This window comes from Triturus cristatus, chromosome 3_1 (genome assembly GCF_964204655.1).
Source record: "Triturus cristatus chromosome 3_1, aTriCri1.1, whole genome shotgun sequence".
Lineage (NCBI taxonomy): Eukaryota > Metazoa > Chordata > Amphibia > Caudata > Salamandridae > Triturus > Triturus cristatus.
This window is the reverse complement of record NC_140583.1, coordinates 853,174,165-853,187,405: the sequence shown is the minus strand read 5'-3', so window position 1 is coordinate 853,187,405 and position 13,241 is coordinate 853,174,165. Positions and strand designations below refer to the sequence as shown.

Genomic DNA, 13,241 nt, shown 5'->3' with positions numbered 1-13,241 from the left:
AACTTGATGGAAGTAGTTTCCCCTATAATAATCGGGGGAGATTTTAATGTGTTACTTTACCCCCTGTTGGATAGATCGAATCACTCTGTAGGGGCACCCGGGTCCGTCAGGCTTTAAATAACATGATGCATGACTTGGAGCTTTCTGATATATGGAGAGCTAAGAAGGGCAACATATAGGGGTTTACTTTTCACAGCAAGAAACATAGACATTTCTCAAGAATCGAAATGTTCTGGCCGATAGGTCTATTATAGATGATACAACATCAGTTACTATTCAGCCAAGTCATATATCCCATCACTCCCCTGTAGCTTTTTCTTTAGCGGGGAGTAGGTAAAATCAAGACTTAGATGGATACTTAAAAGATCTATGTTGGCGGATCCAGAGATAGCTATAGGGCTCAAACGTGTATCCCTTGACTATTTTACTATATACATTGGATTTACGTCTATAGACTATGTATGGGATACCTTTAAGGCATATCTGAGGGGCTTTCTGCATAGTCTTATTTGTACCAAAAATAGGGAGGAATCACAAGAGTTAAGAACGCTGGAGGATAAAATCTCCCAATTTGAAGTAGACCTGCTCCGGCTCAATAAGGGGACACCTGAAAGAATACAACAAGCTCAGAGAAAGCTTGAAAATGCCCACCAGGATTACAGGATCAGGCTTGATCAGAAATGTAAAGCACAGTGGCTGACAAAGTCCATGCAGAATTTTGAGTACTGAGAGAAGGACAGGAGCACTTCTGGTCTGGAAAGAACATATAAACAAACTAATTATAAATGAAAATGGGGAGACATCTAGTAGATCGGAGGACATGCAAGCTTGACTACTATTTTTGTTCTCTGAGCTCTATAAGGAGGAGATCTCACCTAATATTGAGACCCTTCAAATCTGGTTGAGGGAGAAATCCTTGCCTACTCTAACAGCTGAAAGCTGTAAAAAACTAGATGCCTCAATAACAGAGGACGAGATCAAAGCGCAAATTGGGAGATGTAAAACTAATAAAGCAGCAGGTACAGACGCGCTTTCTAGCGAGGTATATAAACTCCTGGTGGAGGAGCTGGTTCCGATCATGGGCACTCTGTTTAATTCGGTCTATTGATTAGGGGGCCAGGTACCTAGGTCCTGGAAGGAGGCAATGATAGTGCTCATTCTGAAGCCCACTAAGGACCCTTTAAGGGCTGATTCCTACAGACCGATCTCCCTGCTGAATGCTGACTAAAAGAACTTTACGAGCATTCTAGCAGCAGGCTGGTCAAATTCGTTCCACAGCTGATTAATTCTGATCAGAAAGGATTTACCCCTAAAAGGTATATTCAAGAACAAACACAGCAACTCATAGGTAACGTAGATTTGGCAATCACTCGATCTGAACCCTTGGCCATGGTGGCACTAGATGCGGCCAAGGCGTTCGATTGAGTATGCTGGGTATATCTTTGGGAAGTGTTAAGAATAATGGGTTTGGGGTCTATTTTTATCCAGACTTTGGAAAAATGTTATCAGGGGGTCTCTGCTAAAATACTACTGAACAGGATTTTAACATCTAGTTTTAACATACTTAGAGGAACGAGACAGGGTTGTCCCCTTTCGCCCCTGTTGTTCAATATTTATATAGAGCCCTTGGCACAGACAATAAGAGCAGGGGCCATATGTAGGTAAAACGTGTTTTGCGATTCTCTAATTGCAATTTTTAGGGAATCGCAATTAGAGAATTGCAAAACGGAATGTAGGTAGGATTAGCAAAATATTTTGCGATTCCCACCTATTCCTTAGTTGCGAATCCCAAATTGAGAATTGCAAATAAGGAATACCTTGCCATTCATTCCTATGGGCTAGAAGGCCCATAGGAATAAATAGGAAGACATTCTCAATTTGCGATTCTCAATTAGAGAATCGCAAATTGAGAATGCAATTTCAAGGTTGCAAGGGTGTCAATAGGACACCCTTTTGCACCCCTGAAATAAACATGTGTGCACATGTGACGCACATACATGCGCTAAGGGCATGTATGTGCGCCACATGGCACTATGAAAAATGCAAAAAAGTGCATTTTTCAAGGAAATCGTAAATTACCACCAACCTGAGGTTGGTGGTAATATGCGAGTCCTTAAGCCAAAATTGCACAACTTGGGTGCTTCCTACATTGCATTTCAGGAATCGCAATTTGGGATACCTTAAATGCATTAGCAAAATAAGGAATCGCAAATTTTGCGATTCCTTATATTGCGTGTGGGTTTTTGTGTGCTACATAGCACACTGCCCAAATTGCGATCGCAGACGCCGAAATTCGGCGAATTTCAGCATTTGCGATCGCAATTTGCCTTCCTACATATGGCCCCGAATGTCTTAATAACTCCCTTTAAATCCCATCATTATAGCAGCAAGGTTATTTTGTAGGCTGATGACTTGCTGTTATATACTGAAAACCCTGCAGTGGCAGTTCCAAGGGTTGAAACCTTGCTAGAAGAGTTCCGATCTCTGTCGGGGTATCTAGCCAACACCTCTAAAACCGAGGTGATGTGTTGGAATATCGGCTATGGGGGGGGGGGGGGGCGAATAAGTCAAGATTTAAAATATTTGGGTATTAGAATCGTTAAAGACATCGAGAAGATTCCACAGATCAACCTAAATAGGGTTATAAAAGAAATCGATTATTTATTGGCAGGTGGAAAAACCTTCATTTAACAATATATGGAAGGGTTAACCTAGTTAAAATGGTTATTCTCCCCAAATTAACTTTTTGTTTAAGGCCATCCCCCTCAATTTCCCAAAGCTGGGCATTAGTAAAATCCAGAGTAAGATCGTAAGTTTTGTTTGGGCCTATAAGGGTGCGATGCTGGCCTGGAAGAAGCTTAGATGCAGGCTAATCAAAGGTGGACTGGCTCTCCCTGATATCAATTGGTACTTTGTAGCCTTTCAATTTAAGAACATCCGGATGTTGCTCATGAAGCCTGATGATTCAACTTGGGGAAGACTTCTGGCTGAAATGATAAGGCAGGATGGTGGGGACGGTTTCCTGAACAAATTTGGGGCACCAAGGTACTTCAAAAAAGTATGTTTAAAAGTACTGACGTCTGCCCTCAGCCTGTGGTATAAGGTTAGAAGCAGATGGGGGGTAGGTTACTACTCTGATTTTGCCCCAATTTGGGAATCTCCTGGGACCCCGTTATGCCTTAAAGATAGCCTAACTATTCCAATTAGAAAGGCAGGCATTACAATATGGTCAGACCTGATAACATCAGAGGGGGTCCATCCATGGGAGGTTTTAAGAGCCAGGATCGGAAGGGATTTCTCTAGATTCAAATACTTGCAATCAGTATCTTGGTTTACAGCTGAGAAGAATGAAATCTGTGGTGACTGGGAATTAGAGTAATCCCTTCAAGATGTAAATCTTAAGAGTAAGAAAATTTCTAAATGGTATAAGAAGTCCTTGGAGACAGATGAGAAGGATTATCCTCCACAACACTCAGTATGGAATGAGGTTTTTTTGGAGTGTGATATCAAAGCAACCTATGAACTTTCCTTGAAGCTTCTATATAAGTATGTAAAGCCGGCTAACCTCAAGAAGAATCACTTTTTTGTTCTCAATCGGCTGTACTGGACTCCGGCTAAGATAGCAAAGTTTGTTCCATCTCCCACCCCCAAATGTCCAAGAAGCGATATTATAAAAGCTAATGACCTCCCCAGGCTGAGAGTCTATTGGAGTGGAATTGAGAAAGCCCTCTGTGGTATTTTTGACAGGGAAATCATTTTGAATGTGGCACTTGTTCTTTTGGGGAAGATGGTATGATAAGTAAGAAGATGAAGCATTCACATAGAGGTCTACTGCTGTATCTTGTTTTGATAGCACAGAGGGAAATATGTATGAAATGGAGAGACCCTCTGCCCCCTAAATTGAAAGATTGGGTTAAAGCAGCTTCTAAAATGGCCCGTCTGGACCAGGGGGGGGAAAGAGAATTGCCTTGATATCTTGCATGCCTTTCTATTGTGGTGTAGAGATTTGGGATTCGAATAACCCCTCATGGTCCAATGATTACACCAAGTCACCAACAATGGTGCAGATCTGGATCGGTTCACACACCAAAGCGAATGCAGTGGCAGAGGGGCGCATAGATCAGATGAGTGGCTCTATAAGAATTGCATACGCATATTTGGTGATATGAGCATAAAAAATTTAAATTAAAATTAAAAAAGGAATTGTGTATCTGGATGGCTGTACCTTGTTTTATGAAAGAGGAAGATAAAAGGTGTTTATTCCTGCGGGTTTTAGTTTCTCATTTTAAAAATTGTTAAAATGATCTTGATTAGATACCCTTGTGAGAAATTGGGTTACTGGTTGAGGGGGGTGTAACCCTACTCAAGCAGCAACCACAGTTCTTGTCAGGGTAAAACACAAGTGAACCCCAAATTAACCTGTGCTTAACCGTCGGGCCCCTTGGCACCAAAGCAGTCAGGCTTAACTTAAAGGCTATGTGTAAAGTATCTATGCAGCACGCAAATGATGATAAAGTGTAAATACAACACAAGGAAAATCCCACTACAATTTAGAAAAATACAGTACATTTTACTAAATTATTTGATACGGAACAACACAAATCCAATTAGTTAAACCAGAGATATGCTTTTTTAACCCCTTCGCTGCTAAGCCTTTCCCCCCCCCTGTGCTAAGCCTTTTTTTGGCTATTTGGGGTAGCTCGCACTTAGGCCCCTGTAACTTTTTGACCACATAAGGTATCCATGCCAAATTTGCGTCCTTTTCTTCCAGCATCATGGGGATTCTAAAGGTACCCATGGTTTGTGGATTCCCCTGGAGGGGACCCAGAAATTAGCCAAAATACAGTTAAATTGTTTTTTTTATTAAAAAGGGCTACAGATGAAAGCGTCTGTTTTTTCCCCTGCAATTGGTATAAACAAAGGGGTTATGGTTCTGAAATTACTATATTCCCAGCTTTCAGAGGCAACCAGACTTTTGTCAGAAAAGCACAATTTTTTACACAGTTTTGGCATTTTTCTGGAACAAAGCCTATTTTTGCTATTTTTTGTGCTTTCACCTTCTTCCAGGTAATGTTAGAAATGGGTATCAAAGAAATAATGGAACCTGGAAAGCTATACGTTTTAAAAAGTTAGACAACATTTTGAATTCAGCAAGGGGTCATTTGTGTAGATCCTTCAAGGTTTCTTTATAGAAACTAACAGTTGAATATAGGAAAAATTGAAAATTAGTTAAAAAAACAGCTGTTGGTGTCAACGTTTTCACCTGTAACTTCTTCTAATTATGACAGCATTTTAAAAGCAATATACCATTACATCCGCTGGACTTTTCTGGCAGTGGGGATATATAGGACTTGTAAGTTCACCAAGAATCCGACGAACCCAGAGCCAATAACTGAGCAGCATCTTGCAATGTTTTTTTATTATGTACCGGGTATATAGCTATTAATTTGGGAAAATATATACATGGAAAAATCGGAATGAAAGACACCTATGTATTTCTGAAATTGAAACAAAATATATAGTTTAGAAACATTAGATATTTGCACATTTCCAAAATTGTGAGTACCCATACTAGCATGAGAAGTATAGGTCATTTTTCAAAATCACTTCTTTTTTACACATTGTCTTTCATTTGGAAGGCAGAAATGCATCGAACGTCAATAGGAAATAACAGTTGCTCTACAATTCTGTGTTACCCTAAGTCTCCCGATAAAAATGGTACTTCACTTGTGTGGGTAGACCTAGTACCCCCGACAGGAAACGGCTCAAAACGCAACGTGGACACACTTTATTTTTGCAGTGAAAACTGACCTTTTTTTGCAAACTGCCTAGCTGTAGCATTTGAACCCTAGCTCTGCCGGCACCTAGGAAAACCTAGCAAACTTATATAATTTTGAAAACTAGACACCCAGGGGAAGCCATGATAGGGTGACTTGACTGGCTCTCATCAGATTCTATTACCCAGAATCCCTTGCAAACCTAAAAATGTGTTTAAAAAAAGATTATAAATCCTCACATATCTGTGGTAGAAAGTTCTGGAATCTGCGTGGATCCACAAAATTCCACTCACCCCGCGTTCCCCAAAGTCTTAAGAGAAAACTGGTACCTCACTTGTGTAGGTAGGCCTAGTGCCCACGACAGGAAACGGCCCAAAACACAACGTGGACACACCACATTTTCACAGTGAAAACGGACCCTTTTTTTGCAAAGTGCCAAGCTGTAGATTTTGAACCCTAGCTCTGACGGCACCTACGAAAACCTAGCAAACCTATAAATGTTTTTAAACTAGACACCCAGGGGAATCCATGATGGGGTGAATTGACTGGCTCTCACCAGGTTCTGTTACCCAGAATCCCTTGCAAACTTAAAAAGTTGTAAAAAAAACCACATTTTCCCCATATTTCTGTGGTGGAAAGATCTGGAATGTGCGTGGATCCATATAAAATCCACTCACCTCGCATTTCCCAAAGTCTTCCAAGAAATATGGTACCTCACTTGTGTGGGTAGGCCTAGTGTCTGCGACAGGAAACGGCCCAAAACGCAACATGGACACACCACATTTTCTCAGTGAAAACGGACCCTTTTTTTGCAAAGTGCCTAGCTGTAGATTTTGAACCCTAGCTCTGCCGGCACCTAGGGAAACCTAGCCATTTGTTAAAACTAGACACCCAGGGGAATCCAGGATGGGGTAAATTGACTGGCTCTCACCAGATTCTGATACCCAGAATCCCTTGCAAACCTAAGATTTTGTCAAAAGAAACACATTTTCCTCACATTTCTGCGGTGGAAAGTGCAGGAATCTGCGTGGATCCGCGTTCCCCAAAGTTTTCTGAGAAAAATGGTACCTCACTTGTGTGGGTAGGCCTAGTGCCCGCGACAGGAAACGGTCCAAAACGCAAAGTGGACACATCACATTTTTACAGTGAAAACTGAGCCTTTTCTTGCAAAGGGCCTAGCTGTAGTTTTTGAACCCTAACTCTGCCAGCACCAGGGGGAAACCTAGCAAACCAATACATTTTTAAAACTAGACACCCAGGGGAATCCAGGAAGGGGTGACTTGACTGGCTCTCACGAGGTTTTGTTACCCAGAATCCCTTGCAAACCTAAAAAGTTGTCAAAAAAACTAATTTTCCTCACATTTCTGTGGTGGTAAGATCTGGAATCTGAATGGATCCACAAAATTCCACCAAAATGCCAATGTTATCATGTTTGAAGGAGAGGGCAAACGAACCTTACTACTGGTTACAAGTGATAAAGTGCACAGAGTCCAAAAAGCCAACAAAAATAAGTTCAGAAAACAGGAGGACTAAAGGCAAAAAGTTTAGGGATGACTCTGCAAAGAGGCCATGTCTAACAGGCTCAATCCAGCTTTCCTACCAATCACAGTCGACTGTGAGCAACAAATATTCAAGATGCATTTGTACAATATTAGGCCTTAAAATCATAAATTACTGGCATCACCTACAAGTCTTTCTAAAAAATACTAAACACAAATTCTAATTTCACAACACAATAAATTAAATGTATCCATGCCAATCCACCAGCTCTGATACTGTCAGCTACCAATGGTCTTACAGACAACTTTGTGTAGTGCAGTCTGGCATTTGTAGGACAAAACAAAGGATAATGAAACTACATTGTAACCTGTTGTAGGCAATTTGGCAGCATGGGGTTTATGATAATCTACGTACTCCGACCTAAACGTGCGTGTCACCTCAAACTATTTCATGGCCAGGGTAACTTTTTTAATGCAAGTACAGGAGGTTCCACAAACAGTTGTTCTAAGCCTAGAAGTTAAATGTGTTTGCAAATGGTGTGGCGCCCTATACGCCACACTTCAAGTCTTTTCCCACGTCTTTTTTATTAGTTTTAGTATCTAACAAATCTCACAACACATCATGATAAGATTTCTACAGTCTTTGGAAAAGTGTATCACCTCAATGAAAATATGCCACAGTTCTACTGCCATAATAATGATGGGGGTCTTTCCTCTCTTTGTCTGCGTGTCCCTGCCTTCATATTTAAGAGTGTCTTCTCTCTCATTGTTCCTCTCTGTCTATTCCTTCTTCTCTATTTTTCTCTTGTGTCTCTTCTTTGGAGTCCCCTCTTTCACCACCACCTATGGTCTCTCTCTTTACCAGACACGGGTCTTTCCTTCCTCTCTCTGGTGGTTCTAACACACATTCACACATGCAAGACCACAAGCACACAAAGTCTCTCTGTCTTGCTCTCTCTCTATCTATCTCTGGACCGTGATTTCGTATTCTGTGATTCTCTACCTTTCTCTCTCCATCTCTTGAGCATGCGTGCATCTCATTATGCCACACCTGAAACATGAGGTCATATCCATCCTGGATATAGATGTGCTGCAGTGCTTGATAATTGCAAATATCTTTTGTGTTTATGGTGGGAAAGTATCTGCAAAAGGAATGAAAATGATTAGAAACTTACTACAGTGTGGGTGCTCCACTGTTGTGGGCTGACCAAGAGCACTGCTCCTCTCTTATGTGATGCTATATTAGCCTGTGCTTGTGCATCCCCATAACAACCCCTGTGCTGCTAGCAACTACTCACACAGAAACAAAGGGAGACACGCTTGTAGTGTTTGAAGCTACAGCTATCCTGCTGTTCATTCAGTGAGCGGTTGAGCTGCCACTGTGCTTCGGAATTTGCTGGTAACAGCTAACATTACATTATGAGAGCAAAGCAACACTATCACAGTGATCTCCCACAATCCTGGCATCCTGTGCTGAATGCACAGGCTATTTAATCAGTGAATCTCAGATGGCCTTCGGGAGGTCCTAAAGTAACTGCCGCCACCCTTATCAGCTCAAATCAACTTTACTGCTACGTCTGAACGCCAGCATTGGAAGAATAGGCCACCTGTGAAGTTTGACTGCCTCAGAAGACACCCAACTCTTGCTGCTATGTCTTCCTCTCCTGGTGAGCCAGGGAGGTTGAGTGTGTGGCATGACGTTGAGTTTAGGCAACACCCATGGCTGTTGTTCAGACATGTGGTCCATCAACTGCTACATCCACCTGCTATTTTAGCATACCAGGACCACTATAAATAAACACAAACCTCAGGAGGAAGAATAAGAAGAAAAGAAAAGGAAGCGTATACTATTTATGCAAGTGTCAAGAAAAAGCAAGGAAACATAAATTGCCTTGTTTGACGCAGCATTGATGGCAGGATAGATTTTAAAAGGGATGAGGTAAGGTGCATTTATTTATTTATTTAATCCTTTTTCTCACTATTCATCAACCTTATTCTATTCAGAACTGCAGAGAAATAGTGAACTCATAAGTGAGCACGGTTTTATCCTTTTTACTTCTTGTCAGCTTTTGCTTTCTTTTTCTTTTTTTTCTAATTTTACGGCTTCTACAATGATTAACTGAACCAAAAAGAATCATTGTGTTCATGCTGGAGCAAGAGATCGAATTTAAGAGGAAGATAAAGCTGGTGATATTTCCTCCTCCATGTAATCACACCTCATCTCCTCTTCTCAAAGTAATATCCATCACTTTATTCACTGCACTGAAAACAAAAGACTATTACATCTTGCTTACCCAGCATTTCAAACAAGTGTATGTACTACACCAATAGTACCTAGCCCTACAGGGGCCAACTTTCTAGAATCTAGTGTACTGAAGCAGAGTCAGAGCATTGTTACTACGGCATTAGTAAGTGCCATAACTTTGCCTATGGGCCCTTTAGTACCGGACTTTCAGTTATCTGATTCAGAATCCATTTATGGCTGGGATGAACAGCACCACCCTCCTCAAATATGCACAGAATGGAGTGAATACTCAGTTATCCTCAGTAACAAGTTGCAAGTACTGCCAGAACTAAAGGACTACATAAACCCAGCAGAAAGTCATTTGGAGATGATCAAAGAAACAGTGACACCAACCTGCCAGAAGGTACTGGTTCCCAAGAAACACCAGCATAAAGAATAGATCAAACTCTCCGCAAAATCCAAGAGAAAAAAGAAAAGAAAGCTGCTGTCAACACCAGTCAAACAACACCAGAAAAAGCAAAGGTTCAAGGGGAATACACCAAAACCAAAAAAGAAGCAAAGACAAGATGACGACCAGACACGCAAAGATTCATTGATGGACTTGCCACGGAAGCTCAGGAAGCAGCAAGCCATGGAAACTTGAAATAACTCTACAGCAGAACAAGGAAACTCTCTGGCAGATACAGCAAGCCCTATTGAAGACAATCATAGGTACAAAAAGACTAGCAATGAAGATGGGTGGAGCAATTTGTTGAACCAGCTGTGCCGCAGTCTCCCCCAGACATACAGGCAGTTGACAAGGACTTGCCGATCGAATGCAACAGACAAACCAAGGAAGAAATACAGCAAGTTATCAAACTTCTGAGAAATGGGAAGGCACCAGTACCTGACAACATTCCTGCAGCTGCACTGAAGACAGACATTGAAACTTCAGCAGACATGCTCTACCCCATGTTTGGAAGGATCTTGGAAAAGGTGCCCTCGGACTGGAAGGAGGGATATCTTATCAAAATACCCAAGAAATGTGCCCTGAGTAACTGCACAAACTACAGAGAGATAACTCTTCTATCAAACTCAGGCAAAGTATTCAACAGAGTAATCCTGAACTGAATGAAGGAACAAGTCAATGCTCAGCTGCAAGACAAGCAAGCTGGCTTCCGCAAAGTTAGATCCTGCACAGACTAGATTGCTACACTGCGCATCATTATTGAGCAGTCAATAGAATGGGTTGCTCCCCTCTATGTCAACTTCCTTTACTATAAGAAGGAATTTGACAGCATGGACAGAGAGACCCTTTGGAAACTTCTCTGCCACTATGGTGTGCCAGATAAGCTCGTAGGAATCATCAGGAACTCTTACAATTGGAATGACCTGCAAGATAGTCCAAGGAGAAAGTCCCAAAAACCTGTCTACGATTAACAACTCTCAGGAGCTTAATACTCCTATGAAAGAGGCAGATCTTTCCATGAGTTTTAAGAGTCCAGACACTTAACTTTCTGATAGAACTGACAAACTATTGCTTAGCGTGCTCGGAGTTGCTAAAAAGTTTTAGTGTGTGAGTATTAACAAACACACAGCCTATCATTGTGAATATAATAACACGCTCACTAAAGTCCTTCACTCCAGACGTGTGGAATCCTAACTTTGCTACTCCTAAATGCCTTTTTCAAATACCAGAAGTCGTAAAGTTAGAATTTTTCTCAGTTTAGGAGTAGTAAAGTTAGGAATCCTAACTTTGCTACTCCTAAATGCCTTTTGTGAATACCGAAAGTCGTAAAGTTAGGATTTTTCTCAGTTTGAGAGTAGTAAAGTTAGGAATCCTTAATTTAGTACTCCTAAATGCCTTTTGTGAATACCGAAAGTCGTGAACTTAGAATTTTCCTCAGTTTCGAAGTAGTAAAGTTAGCAATCCTGGCTTTGCTACTCCTAAATGCCTTTTGTGAATACCGAAAGCCATAAAGTTAGGATTTGACTCAGTTAAGGAGTAGTAAAGTTAGGAATCCTAAATTTACTACTCCTAAATGCCTTTTGTGAATACCGAAATTCGCAAAGCTAGGATTTTGTCTCGATTACTTTAGTGAATCGGGCCCATTGTTTGCCTAAAATCGGTATTATCAGAAATTGAATATATCCTAATGCTTAAAATGAATTACTAGGGATTCTGATGCCAATTTGTCAGGCAATTGTTATTCAAATATGTGTATATCAAAACCAATCGATCATCAGTATAATGTATCATAATCACTGTTTAACAGTAAGCCTCTGTCATGGAAGGATAACCTTACATCTTAAACCATAAAATATTCTGTTTTCCTTTGTTTAAATGGTCAATTTAGCTTTGATGACATGTTAAATCACTTATTTTTTTCAAAGCCGCTGTTTGCTTCAGGACCATAAGTTTGTGCATACATCTGATTTCCATCAGTGCTTCAATTTTAAAATTATTTTTCTGAATGATATCGACCACAATGCTCAAATTATATGCATAGAGTATGCCTTTTTTACATATGATACCAGTCTTTCAGACTCTCTCAGTGGACCCTTTACAATACACAATTAATATATCGAAAGAAATCTCAGTCCATTCATTCATCTAGCTTTTTAAAAATTCTGTGATTTTATTTCAAAGATATGTTTCCAATTGAACAATTTCACAACTTACAAATGTGACTCTTGTCAAATCTGGAGGAATTTAATTGCAAGCCTTTTGAAATACTTATCCTCTAATGTCAAACCGACCAACCAATTCCAATAGGAAGTAACAAGCACACAAGTTTTAATTTGGTCAATAACTAATGCAAAACAGATACACAGGAAAAAATTGCTTAGCCTTTTAAAAACATCAATGTCACCAATTTGAGACACCCTTTTGAATAAATAAAACTTGAGTATAAGCAACGAGTGTCTGACAGTAAAAAAATTTCGGCACAATCATGTTGGTTACAATTAATTGAAAGAATAAAAAAATTAGATATAAAATGCTTCTGGCTGCCATTTGGTTCAGGCATATGACATTGAACACTTACACTTACAACATCACTTTTGAAGTCTGGAAGCCTTTTATAATAAACCAGCATACCTAACACCGGACTGATCATTTCATTTGGCTCCCTCCATGTACAACAACACTTGAAAGCCAGGGTTTATTTAATGTATCTTTAATCTGAATAAACTACCTTTCTTTAAGCATCTATATACCTTCCATTTACTTATGGATCTATATATGTATTACTTTTCTTCTAATTCAGCATATCCAATGCATTACCCTATTTCTCACCCTATACTGCTCTCAATATATCCTCTACCTCAACTCTCTGACTCATCTCAAACCTCTTTTTACTACTCTTTCCAATGCACTACCCTATTTCTCACTATATACCTCTATCTATATATCCTCTACCTCCACTCTCTTATTTATCCCAAACCCCATACCACTACTATGATCCCCAAAATAACCCTTTCTAGGCTCTTCCCTACTCTACCCCTCTTTGCATCATCTCATACCTCTTTTACTATTCTGATCCCCCAAAACAAGCCTCTGATCCTTCCCCCTTCCACCTCCCTTTTACTCATCCCAAGCCTCCTTCTACTGCTATGAGATCCAAAACATTCCTCCACTATCCTTGTCAATCCAAATAACAGACTAACATATTGACCACTCAAAATACTTTAATATTCCACTATACTAATTCACTACTAATCCTTTATGGGTTCCTGAGT

General features: G+C 40.3%; 1 protein-coding gene across 1 annotated transcript in view; it reads right to left on the bottom strand.

Annotated features, from left to right (window-relative positions):
• LOC146861181 (dynein axonemal heavy chain 11-like) overlaps positions 1-13,241 on the bottom strand; it is a 2,741,463-nt gene that overhangs the window by 1,719,790 nt on the left and 1,008,432 nt on the right. The window lies entirely within an intron of this gene.